Source organism: Bos grunniens, chromosome 18, assembly GCF_055505025.1.
Source record: "Bos grunniens cultivar Pamir isolate PY7600 chromosome 18, Bosgru_T2T1.0, whole genome shotgun sequence".
Lineage (NCBI taxonomy): Eukaryota > Metazoa > Chordata > Mammalia > Artiodactyla > Bovidae > Bos > Bos grunniens.
The window spans coordinates 50,370,076-50,382,457 of NC_141182.1; the positions used below are offsets into that span (position 1 = coordinate 50,370,076).

A 12,382-nucleotide genomic window follows, 5' to 3' on the forward strand; every position below is an offset into this window, starting at 1 on the left:
AGGAGGTGGGAGAAGCAGGCAGATGAATAAGTGGGGGGTCCACTCTGTGTACACCTATGGTCTACAGTGTCAGTGTACCGCAAAAACACCACACTAAGTGAAAGAAGCCAGACATGAAAGACCAAACATTTTATGATCTACTTATATGAAATGTGCAGAATAGCAAATCCATGGAGATAGCAAGCATTTGGTGTTGGCAGGGGCTAAGCGCAAGGGTAACTGGGGATTGACTACTAATGGGTACTGAGTCTTCTTCTGGGTGATGAAAGTGTTTGGAACTAGATAGGGCTGGTGATGGCCAGGATTGTGAATGAACTAAATGCCACTTCATTATGCACTTTAAACTGGTTTGTTACCAGAAGTGAACTTCATCTTCATTTTAAACTCTATCTTGGGCACAGAAAGGAGTTGTGTGAAGAGTTTGAGTTCAACAGCCAGGGACCCAGAGTGTGAATCTCGCATCTCCACTTACTAGCCAGATGACCTCTGGCTAGTTTACCAGTTTACTAGCATCTGTTTACTCATCTATATGATGGGCATGATCACTTTACCCACTGAATGGGGCTACTGAAAGGACTCAAGCGAGCTCATGGATGCACAGATCATGGAGCCCAAGAGTTGAGAAAGGGAGGCTGTGGCTATTCTCAAGAGGGGAGAAGTCACTCAGGGTGAACTGTAGCCTTGGAGACAGAAGTACAGAGAGATCCTGAGCCAAGTTGCAGAAAGACAGAAGGAGGTGAGACGTAGATGGGATTTCACCATGGAGGTGTCATCCATGGAGGGGAGGGATGCTGAATCACAGCACAGTCTCCTCAGAGGCAGGAAGACAGGGAGAGAGTCCAGCGGCCACTCTCTGCAGAGGTGGAGACACACATGACCCTGGTATCCTTGATCACCTTCCTTCAGCCTCTTTGACGGGGCAGGAACTGGATCTGGTAGACTGAGGACACTTTGCCCACTCCACTCTCCTGGAGAGTCTGGTTGATGTCCTCAGAGATCATGGGACTGGCCATGGAGAAGTTCTGGAGGGTGATGGTGAAGAAGAGGAATAAATCTGTGCAAGCAATGCCTTCACTAGCACAGAACAGAAGTTCACAATGTGGACACAGGATGCATGCACATTCTTTGCCCTGTCACACCCCAAAACCCAGACACCTCTGTCCATTGCAGTAGATTTGTATGGGATTAGCCTTTAACTCGCAGTTACAGTAGACTGGTAGAAGACTACCAAATCCTTTGAAAGCAGTTGCAAGTCATTGGGTGATGCACCTTGCTTATTTGTAACAGAGTTTGTAACTTCTGTTCAATTTTTGAAGAGTTCTGTGGCCCCACAGAATATAAGAAGATATTGCTGCTTGTGTGTGTGTATGTGTGCATGTGCATGCACACACATCTGCCTGCACATAGGTGTGTGTGTGCACTCTGTCATGTCCAACTCTTCACAGCCCCATGGACTGTAGCCCACTAAGCTCCTCTCTCCATGGGATTTTCCAGGTATGAATACCATTTCATTTCCAGGCATGAATATCATTAGAAAGTGGCAGGTTGCTGCCTAACTTCAGAATATACTACAAAGCTACAGTCATCAAGACAGTATGGTACTGGCACAAAGACAGAAATAGAGATCAGTGGAACAAAATAGAAAGCCCAGAGATAAATCCACGCACCCATGGACATCTTATCTTTGACAAAGGAGGCAAGAATATACAATGGAGAAAAGACAATCTCTTTAACAAGTGGTGCTGGGAAAACTGGTCAACCACTTGTAAAAGAATGAAACTAGAACATTTTCTAACACCATACACAAAAATAAACTCATAGTGGATTAAAGATCTAAACAGATCAGACCAGAAAGACCAGTTTCTTTACAGTAAGACCAGTTTCTTTATAGTAAGACCAGAAACTATAAAACTCCTAGAGGAAAACATAGGCAAAACACTCTCTGACATAAATCGCAGCAAGGTCCTCTATGACCCACCTCCCAGAGTAATGGAAATAAAGGCAAAAATAAACAAATGGGACCTAATTAAACTTAAAAGCTTTTGCACAACGAAGGAAACTATAAGCAAGATGAAAAGACAGCCTTCACAATGGGAGAAAATAATAACAAATGAAGCAACAGACAAAGAATTAATCTCAAAAATATACAAGCAGCTCGTGTAGCTCAATTCCACAAAAATAAACGACCCAATCAAAAAATGGGCCAAAGAACTAAATAGACATTTCTCCAAGGAAGACATACAGATGGCTAACAAACACATGAAAAGATCCTCAACATCACTCATTATCAGTTCAGTTCAGTTCAGTCACTCAGTCGTGTCTGACTCTTTGCAACCCCATGAATTATAGCACACCAGGCCTCTCTGTCCATCACCAACTCCTGGAGTTCACTCAAACTCATGTCCATCGAGTCGGTGAAGCCATCCAGCCATCTCATCCTCTGTCATCCCCTTCTCCTCCTGCCCCCAATCCCTCCCAGCATCAGAGTCTTTTCCAATGAGTCAACTCTTCTCATGAGGTGGCCAAAGTATTGGAGTTTCAGCTTTAGCATCATTCCTTCCAAAGAACACCCAGGGCTGATCTCCTTCAGAATGGACTGGTTGGATCTCCTTGCAGTCCAAGGGACTCTCAAGAGTCTTCTCCAGCACCAGAAAAATGCAAATCAAAACCACAATAAGGTACCATCTCACACCACTCAGAATGGCTACTATCCAAAAATCTACAAACAATAAATGCTGGAGAGGGTGTGGAGAAAAGGGAACCCTCTTACACTGTTGGTGGGAATGCAAACTAGTACAGCAACTATGGAGAACAGTGTGGAGATTCCTTAAAAAACTGGAAATAGAACTGCCATATGACCCAGCAATCCCACTGCTGGGCATACACAGCGAGGAAACCAGACTTGAAAGAGACATGTGTACCCCGATGTTCATCGCAGCACTGTTTATAATAGCCAGGACATGGAAGCAACCTAAATGTCCATCGGAAGATGAATGGATAAGAAAGCTGTGGTACATATACACAATGGAATATTACTCAGTTATTAAAAAGAATGCATTTGAATCAGTTCTAATCAGGTAGATGAAACTGGAGCCTATTATACAGAGTGAAGTAAGTCAGAAAGAAAAACACCAATACAGAGTATTAACGCATATATATGGAATTTAGAAAGATGGTAACAATGACCCTATATGTGAGACAACAAAAGAGACACAGATGTAAAGAACAGACTTTTGGACTCTGTGGGAGAAGGCGAGGGTGGGATGATTTGAGAGAATAGCATTGAAACATGTATATTACCATATGTGAAACAGATCATCAGTCCAGGTTCGATGCATGAGACAGGGTGCTCAGGGCTGGTGCACTGGGATGACCCAGAGGGATGGGATGGGGAGGGAGGTGGGAGGGGCGTTCAGAATGGGGAGCACAGGTACACCCATGGCTGATTCATGTCAATGTACGGCAAAAACCACTACAATATTGTAAAGAAATTAGCCTCCAATTAAAATAAATAAATACATTTAAAAAAAAAAGAAAATGGCAGGTTGCATTTTCTACTCCAGGGTATCTTCCCAACCCAGGGATAAACCTGCATCCCTTGCATCTTCTGCATTTGCAGGCTGATTCTTTACCACTGTGCCACCTGAGAATCCTCCACATATAGGCAGGTTCATATTTCTGACTTGACATTTTTGATGCCTGTCATGTCTAATGTGCGAAGAACAGCACCTATTTTGTAGGGCTATTATGAAGATAAAGAAGTTAGTGTTTGTCAAAATTTTTCGAGTAACACTTAACCCACATCTTCTAGGCACTTTTACAGGTTAGGATACATAAGCTCACGAATATTTGGAATGGAGCTCCCAGCTGGTTCACCTCCAGTAACTGGTTCTGCAACCAGGCTTTTCCAAAACAGCCTGACTTCTGCTTCCTCCTAATCAGTCCTCCCCATCCCTGGGGCTTTGCAACTGGACACCCTTTGGCTCTTTCTCTCTGCCGATGGCCATCTCCTCAGTATTTTTATATGGCTATACTTTCTGCCAGGCACTGTTTCTCTATCTGTCTTCTCTTGTTCCCTTCCTTGTTCCTCTTCCTTGTCCTCGCCAATCTTGTTTAACTCCCTTTGTCTGTCTGTACGGGTCTGATTCTCTCTGCAGTGCTCTCATTTTTCAGTATTCCTGTACAGTTCCCTCTTCTCTCCTTCAGTGTTTCTTCATTGCTCCTTATATCACTTTCTCTTTTCCTCTCTTTGTCTTACTCTGTTTCTCTACCTTTTATCCCTCCTCCACCTTCCATCTTGGGCTTCCCTTGTGGCTCAGCTGGTAAAGAATCTGCCTCCAATGCAGGAGACCTGGGTTGGATCCCTCGGTTGGAAAGATCCCCTGGAGAAGGGAAAGGCTACCCACTCCAGTATTCTGGCCTGGAGAATTCCATGGACTACACAGTCCATGGGGTTGCAAAGAGTTAGATACGACTGAGCGACTTTCACTTCGCTTCACTTCACCCTCCACTTTCTTTTATTATCTCATATTCACTCTCTTTCTGCCATCATTTGTCAGTCTCTTTCTGCCATCATCTCTCCTGTCTTTCTCTGTGTTCCTCACTCCTTTGTCCTTATCTGTCTGTGTCTGTTTATTTGCCACATCTCTGTCATTCTCTAAACTTCAGAAAGGACTCATGGATGGAGAAATTGACCCTCAGCTCCCCGACCCCACGTGTCGCCTGATTCTCATGAAGATGAAACGAGGGAAGAGGCCATTGCATTGCAAGGAGCTAGGAGTCCCTGGTCACTGAAGTCACCTGTGAGATTCAAGATTAGGGAAGTGATGCTGGGGTCTACCTTTCTCCCCAAGGAGAAAGACTCTGGGCATTGGGATTTTTTCTGGATGGGGTCAAAGAGTGGAGAATGGGGAGAGAGAGAAGCCAGAGCAGGTCAAGATCCTCCTGACTTCCCCCGATAATCCCCACCACCCCGCCTCCAGCTCCCCCTCCCCACCTCCAGCCCATCCCTGGCAGGCAGGACAAATCCAGACTCCTCCCCATGTCAAGGCCCCACCCAGCTGAGCTCTTCACTGCTATCTTCTCGAGAAGGAAATGACAACCCACTACAGTATTCTTGCCTGGAAAATTTCATGGACGGACTGAGAAGACTGGTAGCCTATAGTCCATGGGGTCGCAAAGAGTCGGACGCGACTTCTGTAACCGGGTCTTCCAGAGTTCTACTTTCTAAGATGGGCCATGCTGTGTCCACCTGCAGGCTCTGCCCTTGCTTCTCCCTCTGAAGGAACACCCCTTTCAGTGGCTGGTTGATACTCCCCCATGATGTCATAGCTTAGAAGCCCCTGCTTCAGGTAAGCTTTTCCTCACCGATCCACGAGGGGGAGTCAGTACTTCCTATTTTATGTTCCCAAAGCCAGCTTTAGCGCACTTACCACAATTATGATTAATTATCTGAATAAGAGTTGCCCTTGGTCTTTCCTAGTGGCTTACTGGTAAAGAATCTGCCTGCCAGCACAGGAGACATGGGTTCCATCCTTGATCTGGGACAATCCCACATGCCTTGGAGCAACGAAGCCCATGCACCACAACTGCTGAGCCGGTGCTCTATGGCCCAGGAGCCGCAGCTACTGAGCCCACCGTGCTGCAACTACTGAAGACCTTTAGAGCATGCAGTCTGCAACAAGAGAAGCCACCACAATGAGAAACTCGAGTACTGCAGCTATCCCCTGCTCGCTGCAACTGGAGAAAAGCTTGGGCATCAACAGAAGACCCAGCATGGCCAAAAAAAAAAGGAAAGAAAGAAAATTATTATTTAAAAAATGAAAAATTAAAAAAAAAAAGAGTTGCCCTCTGAGCATGTACTTTAGCCAAGCAGTTTTAAACATATTGCAAGCAGTCGTTTAATTATAGGTTATTTTGTGACCATGAATTATGCTCATCTTCCCTACTGGACTGTAAATTTCCTGGGGCAAAAACTGTGTTTCGATGTGACTTACCTGCTGCACTACCTTCAAACCCCAATAAAATATTTGGGATCAGCATAGTGCTCAACAGATATTTGATACCAATGTGTGTGGAGCTTCCCAGGTGGCTCAGTGATGAAGAATTTGCCTGCCCAATGCACAAGAGACACAGGTTCGATCCTTGCGTCTGGAAGATACCCTGGAAGAGAAAATGGCAACATACCAATCAAGAGGTTAAAAGTAATTGCCCAAGGTCTAGCTTCCCAAGATGTGCTTTAGGATGTGGTTTCACTTCTCTAGCCCCCTCTAGGCTTGGAGTGAAGATGGGATGGGTGAATACAGGTAAAGCAACTGGTGTAAGCTAACTGCCCCATGAACTAAGACCTCTGTTTGTCTCAAGGAGACCATGGCACCTGTACTCTGGAATGCAGGTCCAGCCTACTTTTATTGGCATCCTGAATGTGGTCAGGGGGTCCTTATTGGCGGTTAAGACTCTACACTTCCAATGCAGGGAGTGCCATTTCAATCCCTAGTCAGGGAACCAAGATCCCATATGCCCCACAGAGTGACCCAAAAATTTAAGAAACAAACCCAAACAAACAGAAAGTGGTCAGGGTTGAAGGCATCTGGTTTTTCAAAGTAACCCGGATCATGGAGAGCAGAGCTCAGGATGGGATAGACTGCTGTGCCCTGAGGGGAGGGTCACAAGATTAAAAGACACTTCCGTTCCCTCTCCAACCCACCCCCAGACATAATGAAACAAGAGTGAGTGATCCAACCAGAAGAGTTGTTGTAGGAGGCTCACGCAAAGGAGATATGGGAGCCCAGTAAGGTGCTGTACCTTCAGGAGGATGTACCCTCAGAAATGAGCATCTTTAGTATCCATGTGGGACACGCCAATGGAGATGAGGTCCGCAAATCTCTGAATTTCATGGATGACTGTGTCTGTGTATGGCATTTGGGCTCTGTCATCCAGGGCTGGAGGGCAATATGAGCCAATTACCTGGTCAATCTCCTTGTGGATTCTCTCTGCACAGAAGCGTGGGACGAGTGAAACTTGTTTATAGAGACATTTCTCCAGGAACACTGCTTTCTATGTTGGAACACAGTTCAGTGTTCTGTGAACATTAGCCCATTCATTTCCAGGCCAATGAAACCAGAAAAACCTATAGGAAATGGTTAGATTATTGACGCCCCTCTGAGTAACCAGCTTGTAACAGGAGGCGAAGTGGAACAATTGTAAATTTCTCACCTGTTGGTATCTAATGAATGCTATGGATACTCTCCCAACATGCACAGGCAAGCATGCACACACATGTGCACCCACGTTTTGCTCAGAATTTCAGACTGAGAACTCAAGGTATGAACCTGTAGAAACTCCTCCTCTAAGAAGAACTAATATTTATTGTGAGTGTATTATAGATGTGCCAATGTGCTAGGTCCTCAGGAATATAATAATAAAACAGATCAGTGAATTAACCCACAAACAACTGGAAAAAATAAATGAATACATCAATCAATCAAGCAGTGGGTCAATTCATGAATGGAAAGGCTGATGAATAGAAGAATGTTAATGAATGGATATATTATTTCCTTATCAAAGATCAATTAATCATTTATTAATAAATGATCCATAGACAAATAAATAAATGAACATGATTAGCCAGTAAACCACATGAATGGTGGATGGTTAAATTTATGGAAGAATAAAGTGAATGAATTGTTTTAAAGGAATAAATAGAGGAATAAGTGGGTGGTTAGATGGATTGAATAATAGATATATAAACAAAGGGAGAATAAAGGAGTCAATTACTAAGTACATAAATCAAAAGATAGATTGGGTGAAGGATGAATTGAAAAACTGGATGATGGAAGGATTAGGGTAGGTTACCTAGTTTTAGAAAACTATGTGGATGAATGAATGAATAAAGGGACCAATGTATCAATGACAATTCATTCAGTGAATAATTATTTTAAAAGATCAACAGAGGAATCAATTATCCAAATAAAGAATGGAAGTGTATGTCCTTAGATGAATCATAGATGAAAGAATCAGATGATGAATTAGTTTAATTGGTGAATCAAAGAATAGACAGATGGATAAATGGATGGGTCTATCCTTAAGTGATGGAGGAAAAGACATTGACAGCTTCTCTCTCTTTCTCTCTTTTTAGCCATGCTGTTCTGCTTCCAGGATCTTAGTTCCTCTGCCAGGGATTGAACCTGGGGCCAAGACAGTAAAAGCACTGAGTCCTAAACACTGGACCACCAAGGAAACCCCTACATTGGGAGATTCTTCATTCATCCATCCACCAACTAGGCTGGCTTAGTTTTGGAGTCATTCAGAACCTCCAGTGCTCCAGGACTTCCCTGGTGGTCCAGTAGTTAAGACTTTGAGCTTCCAATGCAGGGGGCATGGGTTCAATCCCTGGTGGGGGAAATATGATTGTCTTGCTATAGGGTACGGCCAAAGAGGGAAAGAAACCCTACAGTGCTCCTGGTATAAGAGGGGAACACTGCCTTTCTGGTTCACAGAAGACCACTAGACCCATTTCTGCAGCCCCCAGAGGGGTCAGAACGCCCCTCCCCCAAGTGGTTGTCCCCAGTCCGCCCACCTGCAACGTGCAGGTATGTGAGTATGAACAGGAATCCATAGCGGAGTGTGGTGCTGGTGGTCTCAGGGCCAGGGAAGAAGAGCAACAGAGCAGTGACGATGAGGTTGCGCTCGTGGCACTTGCTGTTGAAGTTGGACTTCTCCTGGGTCCAGAGGCACAGGGTTCATGTCAGGAGAGACTGGGGCCCTGCTGCACATACATGTCTCTGGGTCCCTCCACCTCTTTCTGGGTCTCACGTCGTCTGGCCCTTTTTCCTTCCTCTATGCTCAACCATCTCTCTCCTGCCTCAGCCTTGCTTGGTTGCAATCCATCTCTCCATCTCTTTGGTGTATTTGTCCCCCTTCCTCTCCCAGCTTCTTTCTGCCTCTGTAGCTCTTTTCACCACTTGCTAATGTTTTTCCCCTTCAGAATCTCCCCTCACCAGATTCTTCTACTCCTTTCTCCTCCCTTCTCACCCCGTGTCTTTTTCTCCTCCCCTCCCACCACCCATTGCCTCTCCAGAATCCCATTGTATCCAAGCAGAGCAGGCAGGAGTCGATGAGGTCTGGGAGGAGCAGGGTGGAAGTAGGGGGGCGCATTGGGGTCCAGGGTTTCATGGGTCTTCTCCACACCATGGTCGATGAAGGCGTTGACTTCCTGCAGGTTTTTGTAGACTTGCCTGTGAGCGCCAGGAAGGTGCTTCAAGAAGCCAGAGTAGAGCTTGAACCGCTGTGAGAAAGAAGGGGCTGTAAGGTCCTCCCGGGGCTGAGCTAGCAGGTCACAGGGAAGGCAGCCCTCCTGGCCCCCAGAACCTTCACAAGAGATCTGTCTCCCTCTGTCTCTCTCTCCATCTCTCTGTCTCGGTGTCTGTCTCCCTGTGTCTGTGTTTCCCTCTGTGTTTCTGAGCCCCTCACTCACTGTTTCTGTGTCTCCTTTGATCTCTTATTGTCACATTTTTCTCTTTGGGCATCTTTCCCCCTCTCCTCATGTCTTTTTGTTGGTCTCTGCCCGCCTCTCTTCCTCTCCTTTCCACCTCTCCTCATCTCCCTGTGTCTCCTTCTCATCCACCCTCTGCCCTGCCCCTCTCTCTGTCTCTTTCCACCTCTCGCATCTTCTTTGCTGTGTCAGATGTTGATAACATAATGATTACACAGGATAAATTTGCTGACTATTTAAGACAATTTATGTATTTAAGAGCATATCTCTGTGTTTGGCTTACAGAGAAATGTAATACCTAACATCAACAATTGCAAAAAAAGAATGCAAAATTGTATAAAGTCTGATGTAAAATTCCTCCTTCACCTGTCCTTCTAGACATAACCATGATTAACTGTTTAGCAGATCTCCTTCCAGACTTTTGATTCCCTGTGAGAGGAGAAAAATGAAACCATTGTTGGCCTTGTGCAAATACTCACCTGAACCTCCTTCCAGCTTTTCTGGATCTGACTCTCCACTAGGAGGTCATGGGAATTTTTATTTGCAACATTCATTCGTGTGACTCTGACCCGCACTCCCAGTTGAGAACAACAGCCAGTCAGACTTTTTCAAGTTTACCTTTTAGCTTAATGTACCATAGAGGTATTTCCAGGTTAGTTGAGAAAGAGAAGCTTTATCATTCTGTTTTATTTTTATTATTTCTTTACTTATTTTTGGTGATGCTGGGTCTTGCATGCTGTGCACCAACTTTTCTTTAGTTGCGGGAAGTTGGGGCTACTCTCTGATTGCGGTGCTCAGGCTTCTCACTGTGCTGGCCTCTCTTGTTGTGCAGCACGGGTTCCAGGAACTTGGCTTCAGTAGTTGTAGCGCAAGGGCTCCATAGTTGTGGCACACTGCCTTCTTTGCCCCAAGGCATATGAATCTTCCCAGAATAGGGATCAAACCCATGTCTCCTTCATTGGCAGGTGGATTCTAAACCACTGGACCACCAGAGAAGTCTCTATTATTTTGCCTTAAAAGAGGAGCATGTTGCTTTGTAATCTGGGAGGAAATTTGGTATGGGATGTTAGTTCCCTGTCCATGGATTGAACCTGTGCCCTGAAGTGGAAGCACAGAGTCTTACCCACTGGACCACTAGGGAAGTCCCCAGGAGAATTTTTTTTTTTTAAGATATAGCACTCCCCAATTTAAAAAGCCATTTATCTTGTATGAAGCTGAAAAACAGGGCACTGCTCTGGGGGTCCTTGTACGAAAGCTAGAAGTTCCTAAGCCTATTGGCTATTTTTCCCAAACAACTGGATTCCATGGCCTGAGGGTGGCCTGGCTGCATCTGGGTGATAGCTGCCCCTGCTTTATTAGTGGAAGAAGCAAACAAGCCCACCTGTGGACAGCCACCGGAAGTCCAGACCCCTCACCGAGGACAAGGGATTCTGGAAATTAAAGCCCACCATTCGTTAGCTGGAGGCCACCTTACTGAATACCACGCTTTACTTCTTGACTTCCCAGATGTAACCTTCAAAACTTGCCACACCCTCAACCCAGCAACACTAACGCCTACTCAGGCCCCAGAACTAAGACATTCCTGCCTTGAAACCCTTGACTAGGTTTATGCCTACGGATCTGATCTTACTGACCAGGCCATAGAAAAACCTGAGGAGGAATGGTTTACTCATGTCAGTAGTTGCCTTAAAGATAGAGTTGGGAGGGCTGCTGCTGCTGCTGCTAAATCGCTTCAGTCGTGTCCGACTCTGTGCGACCCCATAGAGGGCAGTCTACCAGGCTCCGCCATCCCTGGGATTCTCCAGGCAAGAACACTGGAGTGGGTTGCCATTTCCTTCTCCAATGCATGAAAGTGAAAAGTGAAAGTGAAGTTGCTCAGTCGTGTCCGACTCTTAGCGACCCCATGGACTGCAGCCCACCAGGCTCCTCCATCCATGGGATTTTCCAGGCAAGAATACTGGAGTGGGGTGCCATTGCCTTCTCCATTGGGAGGGCAGGCCATGCTATTATGAACCCTTATACTTCGTAAAAGCAAAACCTTTATCAGTAATACTTCATCCCAAAGGGCTGAGCTAATAGCCCCAACTTGAGCCTTAACCTTAGGGGAAGGAAAGATTATAAATATATACAGAGACTCAAAATATGCCTTCCTTGTCTTATACATGCCCATGCTACCATATGAAAAGAAAGAGGATTTTTATATGCAAAAAATTCCCCTGTAAAATATGGACCTGCGATTTTACAGCTCATAGAAAGGGCTCAAAAGCCAAAACTAGTAGTAGTTATTCCCTGCTGTGGACACCAAAAGGAAAATTCACAAATTACCCAGGGGAACAAAAAACGGCAGATCGGGAGGCAAAGAAAACAGCCACAGACCTGATGACCATTAAAGATGTGTGTGTGTGTGTGTGTGTGTGCGCGCGTGTGTTTAGTTGCTGAGTCATGTCCAACTCTTTGAGACCCCATGGACTGCAGCCTTCCAGGCTCCTCTTATCCATGGGATTTCCCAGGCAAGCATACTGGAATGGTTGCCGTATCCTTCTCCAGGGGATCTTCCTGACTCAGGTATCAGTGGAAACAAACATGGAGAAAATTTGACAACAAGCTGCTAGGCTTCAGCAGACAAATAACCACCAATCCTGTTATTTAATATAGGAGAGAAAATTAGAAACTGATTCTCTACTTTGTTCTACAGGATCCTATGAGGTTTAACAAACTTGCTGGCAGCAGGTTTTCATTTTCTTATAACGCTTTTTCTTTTCCAGTCATACAAATTCATATTACTACGTATGTCTCATGCTCTGTTATCTACCCTACTGTGGTCAACCTATGACTAAGAATTTTTGGTCCAATAAAGACATCTGGGACCAATAGGTCCAGAACTTCCAT

The 12,382-nt window shown here is 45.2% G+C and overlaps 1 pseudogene across 1 annotated transcript in view; it reads right to left on the bottom strand.

The window, feature by feature from the left end:
• Positions 1–902: 902 nt before the first annotated feature.
• LOC147353887 (cytochrome P450 2B11-like) overlaps positions 903–12,382 on the bottom strand; it is a 28,895-nt pseudogene continuing 17,415 nt past the window's right edge. The window contains exons 5-11 of the transcript XR_015146028.1: positions 9,160–9,286; positions 8,579–8,770; positions 6,805–6,992; positions 6,561–6,653; positions 6,369–6,383; positions 4,840–4,882; positions 903–1,084 (exon numbers count right to left, since the gene is read on the bottom strand). The product of XR_015146028.1 is annotated as a cytochrome P450 2B11-like (transcript). The remainder of the gene's footprint in view (positions 1,085–4,839; positions 4,883–6,368; positions 6,384–6,560; positions 6,654–6,804; positions 6,993–8,578; positions 8,771–9,159; positions 9,287–12,382) is intronic.